This window comes from Pelophylax lessonae, assembly GCF_965119305.1.
Source record: "Pelophylax lessonae genome assembly, chromosome: 3".
Taxonomy (NCBI): Eukaryota; Metazoa; Chordata; class Amphibia; order Anura; family Ranidae; genus Pelophylax; species Pelophylax lessonae.
The window spans coordinates 399,671,469-399,682,653 of NC_138770.1; positions in this window are offsets into that span (position 1 = coordinate 399,671,469).

Here is an 11,185-nt window from a genome sequence, read left to right on the forward strand (position 1 = left end):
TAAAGCAACGTCCTCCCGCCGTTAGACCACGCCCCTGACGACATCAATATGTGTGACAAAACGCGTTGGGTGGACCCCATAGGTTGATGGTTGGACGCATGCGCATTTGGGGAGGACGGCGGCCATCTTTTTGGTTGGAAACAGAATCACGCCGGTGACACTACACACAGATACGCTGCTGCCACTCTGCTAAAATGTAAGCTGCTCTCTTACTTCATAATAAACGATTGTGAAAATACTGCACTATGAGAGGCACCTTTGTTTGCATCTTGTGAGATCATTAAGGCAGACCAGTGGCTCGTGATGAAATGTAGGAAGTGAAGAAATTGGTGCTTCAGACCGTTGTTTTACAGCTACCTACCATCTGCTTCATATGACCTTTTGGTCTATTGATCTGGTAAGGGTATTTTGAAGACCTTCTTTGGTGGCGGATCTATTGCACCCCTTGTTGCATTTTTAGGACTGTCAGTGTGGATTAATACTGTCACATGGATATTTATTACCTCATTTGGACTTTATTGGTTTATCCTTCTGATTAGCGCTACATCTCCTATTACATTTCTATTTTAGATTATTTCAGAATCGTTTGTGTAGCTGCTTATGCAAACAAATTTATGATTTATTAGAATTTTATATATGGTGTACAGCGCAGCAATCTTTTATATTATTCTATTTGTCAATAATACTGAATGCCACAGTGAGTGACATGCGTTTTCCACTCATGCCGTGATCACATGCAAAAATGTCTGCTTTTACATGCATTTACAAAATGCTCAAGTGTAAATGCAGCCAAAGAGTGAATTCCTGGATCTGTACACTTGCAGCGGCCATTTTGAGGTGCTCCCAAATCAACAATAAGGCAGCATTCACACCTTCGTGTTGTGCTACATGCTTTTTTTCTTTTTTGGCATGTTTTCTTGTGCACCAGCATAGAGCAGTCCGTTTAAATGTGTTTTATTCAAATCACAATGCATTTGTGGTCATAAAGTGCCACCTAGTGGCAAATATGGGTTACTGGAATTTGTTTCATATGTATATTTGAGAAACTACGAGTCTGAAGTTGGTTTCTTATTCGTCCAGTTTCTTATTCACTGAAGTTGGTTTCTTATTCGGCAGTTTGTTATACATTACTATGACAGATAAACCAACTTCAGCCTCGTTGAGAAACTTCATGATGACTTACCCTGCAAAAAGAATGTCTGACATAAACCATTAGAATTACATATAAGCAAATAGCATATGACATCTATCCAAGCACAGGAGACTGAACACCAGGTCTCAGGAGTCGGTGTATATATCAGAGTACCACATCTTCCTGGCCCAGTTTGGTGCAACAAGAATCAATGGAATGCCCTTCATCTCAATCCTGTGAAGCAGACGAGGGAGAAGGTGTAGAGAAGAAAAGACATAGATCAGGTTGAATTGATCCCATGTAGTCACCAGATCATCCACTGTGAAGGCCCAAGAACTGGCAACAAACCCATTCAGTTTGTTGTTAATTCTGGACACCAAAAGATCCATGTCCAGTGCCCCACTTTTGACAAAGGGCTTGAAATACCTCCAGGTGGAGAGCCTATATCCCTGGACCAGACACCGATGATTAAGAAAGTCCGCGTGACAATCTTCAATGCCTGGGATGTGGACAGCAGACAGAATGTGCACTTACTGTATGTCCAAGTGAGAATCAGGTCCACTTTCATTTGAGGATACAACTTCTGGTGCCTCTCTGATGGTTGATGTAAACCACTGTTGTGGCATTGTCCAAATAGATTCTAGTCGGGTGACCTTGCAGCTGAGAGGTCCAGTGCTAAAGGGATAAGCACATTGCTGAGTTCCAGAATGTTCATGGGAACATGAGTTTCCTCCAACAATCAAGTCTCTGCACCAAAAAACATCTCTCCCAGCCCAATAGGCTGGCATCCATCATGAGAATTTTCCACATCTTTGGAGGAAAAGGTTTCTCTGACTCCAGTGGTTGGAAATTGACTAAACCAGGGTAAGTCTGCCCTTACAGGTTAGACACATGGGGCGGTTCAAGGGCTGGGTCTGTTTTTCACATGCTGCCAGAATGTTGAGTTTCAATGGTCTGGAGTGAAACTGGCCATATGGCACTGCCTCAAAGGAGACTACTATCAGGCCTGAATTGAGGCCCAACCTTTGGTCAGAAGGGCTTGGGCATGCGAACAGAGGGACAGAAGTTGTCCCGTGGCAGTAAGTTCTTAGAGTTGGTTCCAGTGACAACTTCTGAAGGTTGACATTCCAACTGAATCTCGGCCCTATGAGCTGGACCTTGGCTAACAGAGATAGGGAGTACTAGTCCTTTAACAACAGATTGTGCAGGTAAGTACCTTGTTGAAGACTCAGGGAGCAGTGACAAATTGGTAATGTTAGACACCCACTGCAAAGCACAGATAGTGTTTGTGAGGAGGAAAAATGAGAATGTGCAAGTATGGATCCCTTATGTCTACAGGGGCCAGAAGATTCCCAGGGAGGAGGGAGGCAGTTACCAACATGCAGAACTTTTGAACTTACAGAAACAACTTGAGAGTTTTAGGCTACGTTCACATCTTGGCGTTGCTATTACAGGCGTTTTTTCAGGCGTTTTTATGGGCATTTTTGCAGGCGTTTTTACAGGCGTTTTTTGTGCAGGCGTTTTTAGATTGAATAGAGACCAATGGAAAACGCCTGTAATCTGCCCAAAAAGAAGCTCATGTACTTTTTTGAGCGTTGGGCGTTTTGCTCACAGCGTCAAAACGCTCAGATGTGAACAGGGGCCATTGAAATGAATAGGATTTTTCTTGTTGGGCGTTTTGAGAGCTGATCCTAGAGCAGAAAAAACCCCCAAAACGCCAACATGTGAACGGAGCCTTAAGATTCAGGATGGATCAAGTGCCTCAATTTGCCTTGGGGAACTGTGAATAGGTTCAAATAGGAACTGTAAAAATTATTCCTCATTTAAAACTGGGATATTGACCCCCTAAAGGGGAGTTTCTGAAGAGTAGCAAGAAGATTCCCCCCTCTTTGGGGAAAGGACTCAAATACAAATACATTTAGCAGGGAGGAGGCAGAGTGGGAATCTCTAGTTTGTTGCATCTGTAAGTGACATTCTGGACCCAACATCTAACATTTATTGGGACCAAAAGGCTTGTACCTGAACCTATGGCTAGCATAATATTAGCATGCATAAAGAAAGGGATGTATTCCAGAGATAAGACTATAATCCTTCCACTTTATAAAACTCTGGTCTGACCTCATCTGGAGTATTCTGTCCAGTTCTGGTCACCAGTCCTCAGAAGGGATGTGTTGGAGCTGGAGAGAGTCCAGAGAAGGGCAACTAAACTAATGAGGGGATTGGAGGACCTTGGTTATGAGGAGCGTCTGCAATCGCTTGATTTATTCTCCTTGGAGAAGAGACGCCTGAGGGGGGACATGATAGCAATTTTTAAATATGTCAATGGGGATCTAGGCTTAGAAAAAAAGCTGTTCAGTCGAAGGGATTGCATGAGGACTCGGGGGCATACAATGCGATTAGAGGAGAAGCGTTTTAACCTCAGGCAATGTGGGGGGTTCTTTACTGTTAGGGCTACAAGATTATGGAATTCTCTACCACAAGAGGTGGTTTCTGCAGGTAGTATGGTGGCTTTCAAAAGACTACTAGACGTACATCTCAAGGATCAGAACATTCAGGGGTATGCGAGATGATTACAGCCACACACACCTACACAGGTTGAACTGGATGGACTATTGTCTTTATTCAACCTCACCTACTATGTAACTATGGTCTGCCATGTGGGGTGCTAAATGTCCCCCAAACAGGTACTGCCAACCTTCACTGTTTTGTTTCTGTAGAACAAGAGAAAGCAAATTATGCATGCATGTGCAGTGGAGATACAGAAATTGGATCTTCACAGCCACAGTAGCAGCCCATTTGACAGACTTGCGCCAGAAAATGCTGAAAAATTGAGCCAATTTTAAAATCCGGCTCCATGGATGTGACACTTCAATTGAAAGTGGTGCAGCCTGCTCTTTGCTATGATGATGCTGCATCAGAGCACCAGCACACTCTGTCAGATAAGGGTGCAAGCCCTAGGCAACCTACCATGGCAGATGTCTTTCCATTTTGGGCAGGATGATAGAGCCCCAATCCTGGTGTTGCTCTCCATGATGAGCATATCCCAAAGGTTTTTTCAGGGATAGAACTGCACCACAGGCAGGCCACTGTCCTGGACCTGTATAGCACCCTGCAGCGAACTCATCATGTGCCAAGATAAGCACCCAGACATGAACCAGTGCCTGGAATTACTTTTAAGACCAGCCCCACATCTTTCTCCAGACAGGGTCTGGGTACTGTCCCCCAAGGATCAGCCCAGAAGTCAACCAATCTGGAAAGCTGCTGGGGGAGAGCCACAGTGACATAGGTACAGCCAAAGAACTGAAAAAAAAGTACATTTTTAGTTCTTTGGCTGTACCTAAGTGAATTTACAATTTTTTAGGGTCTTGTAATAGAGGATGTGGTATCAGTAAAACCTTAGAACAAGAGACTCAGCTATTGAGATCTTGTCCCATTCCGCTACTTTTTGTGCTTGGTACAGCCAAACCTCAGCATAAGTGAGGTAAGCTTCTCTCAGTGGAGAGAAGATGAAAAGCTGAGGCTTGCGTGGAATCAGAGGGATTATATAGGGGAGGTTCTTGCAGCTTTTATTTTTTTACCAGTGTCAAGTTACCTGGAGGTAGCTGCATATACTCATGGTTAAGACTAAGATCCTGTGTCCTGTAGTGTATGATTAACCGGTTAAGGACCGCCGGCTGCAGTCATAATGCGGCAGACAGCCCCTCCTGCGCGAACCGAGGTAGGTATACATCGAAGTAAAGTTCATATTCCCATTGCACACCTTCCTGGATATAGGCACATATATATTGGGTGCTGAAGCGATCACCAGCTGGACACTGGATCTATCACATGTACATACATATTCGCCAGCACACCATGGATCTTGCAAAAGCAGTCCAAAAGCTTTATTGCAAAAAGGATCAGAAACAGTGCAACGTTTCGGAGCCACGCAGGACCCCTTCGTCAGGCATGTGGGCATGTAGGTATACATCGGTCATGCGCGGGCAGCGGGGACTCCGATGCACGGGGCAGGCAGCTCTGATTGCCGCCTGGCACCCACGATTGTTCCCCGATGAGAGAGAAGGACGGGCGGCTGTCGTAAACACAGCTGACCGTTCTTCTCTCTGGAATGATCACAGAGCTGCTGTGATCCTTCTATGTATAGAAAATAGTTTGTTTAATGCAACTTGGCCCAACTGAACTAGTTAAAGTTACAGTAAATCTGAAGATTGGCTTTAACCACTTAAGCCCCGGAGGATTTGACTGCTCAAAGACCAGGGCCTATTTTGCGATTCGGCACTGCGTGACTTTAACAGACAATTGCGCGGTCGTGCGACGCTGTACCCAAACAAAATTGACGTCCTTTTTTTCCCACAAACAGGGCTTTCTTTTGGTGGTATTTGATCACCTGTGCGATTTTTATTTTTTGCGCTATAAACAAAAAAAGAGTGTCAATTTTGAAAAAATAACAATATTCTTCACATTTTTTATATGAAATTCAAGTTAATCAAAATTTTTTAACACTTTAGACCAACTTGTTTTCTGCTACATATTTTTGGTAAAAAAATCGCAATAAACGTATTTTGTTTGGTTTGCGCAAAAGTTATGGCGTTTACTAACTACGGGAAAGATTTATGTCATTTTTTTTAAAACTAGTAATGGCGGTGATCTGCGATTTTTTTTGCGGGACTGCGACATTGCGGCGGACAGATCGGACCCCTAACGTTTTTGACACTTTTTTTTTACTATTAATGGCGGCGATCTGCAATTTTTAGCAGGACTGCGACACTGGGACGGATGGATCGGACCCCTAACTGACATTTTTTACACTTTTTGGGGTACCAGTGACATTACTACAGTAATCAGTGCTATAAATATGCACTGTTACTGTAAAAATGACACTGGCAGGGAAGGGGTTAACTTTACTGGTGATCAAGGGGTTAAGTGTGTCCCTAGGGGCGTGATTCTAACTGTCAGGGGGCGTGGCTTGTAGGAAGTAATCACCGAGACATGTGATCCTTTATAGCAGGATCACATAGCCTCTGTGAATACTTCAGTGAGAATGACAGACGGCTGTGTTTATATCAGTCGTCTGTCCTTCAACGGGAGATCGTGAGTGGCCAGCAGTGATCGGAGCCATGGGTCACACGCGCTGGCTCCCCAGCTGACGAGCGGGGGTGGGAGCGTGCCTCCGGCGGCGCGTGATCAACCTCTAGCTCCTCCCAGGCGATCGCTGTACATGTACGACGCTTTGCCTGGGAGCGCCAGACTGCCGCCGTGCAACTTCGACGGGCGGTCGGCAAGTAGTTAACATGAGCACTTGGATGTGTGGTTTGTTATTTTTTGCACAGGGATGGAGGGTGCAGGTTATTGAGGGCCTGTCCTGATGTCGGGAGGGGCGTTCTGTGTCTTTTGCTTCTCCTTATCTGGAGAGCCCCTAACCACCACCATCAGCATCACATATGGGTGTTGACTAGGACAGTCGGCATGCAAATGCAGCCTGTCTAAGAATGGCCACTGTCAGATGGGCACCCACCCATCATAATGTTTTAATGCTTACATACAGTATCTCAGAAAAGTGAGTACACCCCTCACATTTTTGTAAATATTTTATTATATCTTTTCATGTGACAACACTGAAGAAATGAGGCTTTGCTACAATGTAAAGTAGTGAGTGTACGGCTTGTATAACAGTGTAAATGTTTATATTTTGTGTGGCCACCATTATTTTTCAGCACTGCCTTAACCCTCTTGGGCATGGAGTTCACCAGAGCTTCACAGGCTGCCACTGGGGTCCTCTTCCACTCCTTCATGATGACATAACAGGGCTGGTGGCCTCCCCCTTCCATTTGAGGATGCCCCACAGATGCTCAATAGAGTTTAGGTTTGGAGACATGCTTGGCCAGTCCATCACCTTTACCCTCAGCTTCTTTAGCAAGGCAGTGGTCATCTTGGAGGTGTGTTTGGGGTCGTTATCATGTTGAAATACTGCCCTGCGGCCCAGTCTCTGAAGGGAGGGGATCATGCCCTGCTTCAGTATGTCACAGTACATGTTGGCATTCATGGTTCCCTCAATGAGGAACTCATGCAGCCCCAGACCATGACACTCCCACCACCATGCTTGACTGTAGGCAAAACACACTTGTCTTTGTACTCTTCACCTGGTTGCCGCCACACACGCTTGACACCATCTGAACCAAATAAGTTTATTTTGGTCTCTTCTGCATCATCTTTAGAAGAGGCTTCCTTCTGGGATGACAGCCATGCAGACCAATTTGATGCAGTGTGCAGCGTATGGTCTGAGCACTGACAGGCTGACCCCCCACCCCTTCAACATCTGCAGCAATGCTGGCAGAACTCTATTTTCCAAAGACAACCTCTGGATATGACGCTGAGCATGTGCACTCAAATTCTTTGGTCGACCATGGCGAGGCCTGTTCTTAGTGGAACCTCTCCTGTTAAACTGCTGTATAGTCTTGGCCAACCTGCTGCAGCTCAGTTTCAGGGTCTTAGAAATCTTCTTAAAGCCTAGGCCATCTTTATGTAGAGCAACAATTCTTTTTTTCAGATCCTCAGAGAGTTCTTTGCCATGAGGTGCCATGTTGAACTTCCAGTGACCAGTATGAGAGAGTGAGAGCGATAACACCAAATCTAACACACCTGCGACATTGTAACACTAACGAGTCACATGACACTGGGGAGGGAAAATTACTAATTGGGCCCAACTAGGACATTTTTACTTAGGGTGTACTCACTTTTGTTGCCAGCGGTTTAGACATTAATGGCTGTGTGTTGAGTTTTTTTGAAGGGACAGCAAATTTACACTGTTATACAAGCTGTACACTCTCTACTTTACATTGTAGCAAAGTGTCATTTCTTCAGTGTTGTCACATGAAAAGATATAATAAAATATTTACAAAAATGTGAGGGGTATACTCACTTTTGTGAGATACTGTGCCTTCATCCCACTGCTTGTATCAGGGCTGAGGATCCTTGAGCAGGGTACTAAGGCAGCAAGCTGTGATATTTTCATGAAGCTTTACCAGCACCTGCCGACCCCTCCCACCAGTCATGATCTGTCTGCGTTGCATAGAGAGAAAGCCAGTGACAACATCACTGGGTCTAAAATAAATTAAAACAAGTTATCTTATGGTGCTTTTCCACTGCATGGAACCGAGCGGTTTTGCTCGCTTTTGTGCTTTTCCACTGCTGGTACCGCATGGTACGGTGTAGGAACAGTTCGGTATGGTACGGTACGGCGGCGCTTTTCCACTGCATGGAACTGAATGGTACGGCTCTCTAATACAGTACCACCTCGATTGTGGTTCCAAGAGGTACCATACCGGTACCATATCTGACAATCCTTTGCATGCAGTCACTACTAGCCACTGATTGGTCAGAGAATCGTTGTTATCCCACCCACTTAACTTTAGTACTACTTTAGTGGAAAAGCAAACCATACCAAACCGTACCGAACCGTCCCAACACTGTACCATGCGGTACCAGCAGTGGAAAAGCAAACCGGGCCAAGCAGGGCCGAGTAGAGCCGAGCCGGTGCTTGCAGTGGAAAAGTGCCAATATAGACCCAGTGATGACATCAGTGTGTTTAGGATAAGATATATAATGGAAAGGGAAACATTTTTAAATGTCATAAGCATAATGATGGGGGGGAGTCAGGGAAATATATGGGGGTGGTGGGGGAGAGATAAGAAGAAGGTGGAAGAGCCATCTAGGCCTGAACCTGGCTAGAGTCACTACGAGAAGTACTCAGAGGGTGAAGCTTCTAGGTCCCACAAAAAGCAAGTGTCAGTGTGAATGTAGTCCTCAGTTGTCTTTCGTTGCAACCCTAAATCTTCCTGCAAAGGGTAATCCACTGCCTAAACATTATAAGCCCACCAGCAGAAAAAGCAAAAAGCTGTATATTTTGAACAAGTATAAAGAAGACATTGATATCAACATATAGTAGCAAAGCCAGATAAAGCATGCGCCCTATGTGATTTTTTTTATAGTAGAAAAGTAATTCACCCTTCCCAAAGAATAACCCAGATGGAGCTCAGAGTGCTCAAGGTAATTCCACTATTTGTTCTGTAAAATAACCATTTATTAATTTGCATATGAAAAAAACAAGCCAACAAAGTGAGATTTCTTTAATTATTTCCCTACCTCATTTGCTGATACTACTTTAGTAATATTATACATTATTCTCCAGAAGTCTTAACAACCAAGTTTCTGGACAAGGAAACCAAAACAAAAAAAAAAAAAAATGATGTAAAATGTTCAGATTTAATTACTAAATTAATAAAGTTAAACAGTTTTCCATGAAAAAATGCAAAGAAATGATAACAGGAAATTAGTTAAGACTTTAACTTGATAACATGATGTAAAAACCAATTGGAAAGGACATTTATTAACAGAATTAATCTAAAAATGGTAGAAAGAAACACTGGTTTTGTGCATTCCCCATGAAATGTATAGTGCATAGTAATTCCATTGGAGAACTCCTAAAGACAAGTAGAAATATGTTTCAGTATCAGCATTCAAAAGACGCATTTTACATTGGTAAATACATAGAAAAAGATGAAGTATATGCTTACGTACTCCGGGGTGACCTAGTTTACACAGGCTGTGTATTCCACATGAAAAGTATAGATAGTTTACATGTTTATCAAAAAGAAACATAAAATCTAGTAGGTAGCAATTGTGATGTTGATGAGTCTTCCAGAAGTCACATTCAACTTTTGAGTCCAATGTATGCAGAAACTGATTCATACATCTTATTGTGGAAATAGTACATGTATAAGTCATTATAAGAAAGAACAAAACAATGACAAGTGCTTCTGTTATGTAGATCTGTATCCACCTTTAAGGGAGTTTGGACATTTATTAATATATGGCAGGTGATCCTTAGGTGTGAACCCTTACAGCATGCCATCTAAATGTCAGCTTATTTAACATATATATTGTAACTAAGATCGTCTGTCAGTCAATGAAAGTGCAATCAAAAGGTTCAGTGAGAAAAAAAACAATGTTAACTTTAACTTTTTTTAACAGAATTTTTAAATTTGTGGGTTTTATGCTCAAATCCAGAGGTAAACTGGAATAACTGTTTTCTGGTCAACATGTATCATTATGTACAGTCTTCATTATAGTGGTTTTCCTTACTCAAGGACCTCTAACTCGTGCCTTTTCCACACTCTTGGAGTGGGGGCACTGGTGTAAAAATTAGTGGTACCAGAGATGCCCTAATTATGCCACGTGTTCTTCTGTTAAGAGATGGAGAAACCATGAACCCTTAGCTCCACATGAGGACTGCTTTGGGGGCACTGGTGTAATAATTAGTAGTACTTTACCAGAGATGCCCTAATTATGCCACGTGTTCTTCTGTTAAGAGATGGAGAAACCATGAACCCTTAGCTCCACATGAGGACTGCTTTGGGGGCACTGGTGTAATAATTAGTAGTACTTTACCAGAGATGCCCTAATTATGCCACGTGTTCTTCTGTTAAGAGATGGGGAAACCATGAACCCTTAGCTCCACATGAGGACTGCTTTGGGGGCACTGGTGTGATAATTAGTGGTAGTTTACCAGAGATGCCCTAATTATGCCACGTGTTCTTCCGTTAAGAAATGGGGAAACCATGAACCCTTAGCTCCACATGAGGACTGCTTTGGGGGCACTGGTGTGATAAGTAGTGGTACTTTACCAGAGATGCCCTAATTATGCCACGTGTTCTTCCGTTAAGAGATGGGGAAACCATGAACCCTTAGCTCCACATGAGGACTGCTTTGGGGGCACTGGTGTAATAATTAGTGGTACTTTACCAGAGATGCCCTAATTATGCCACGTGTTCTTCTGTTAAGAGATGGGGAAACCATGAACCCTTAGCTCCACATGAGGACTGCTTTGGAAAATAGTGACTTATAAGAACATGAACCAAAAGCGAAACAAAGACGAAAAAGAAAAAAAACAGCATCTACGTTTTAAGGAGGGCACTTTTGTAAATACTTGTAGAATGAAATGAACATTGGATAAAATTGCATGGATCCTGCTTTAAAAAAATGAAAAACTCTAAA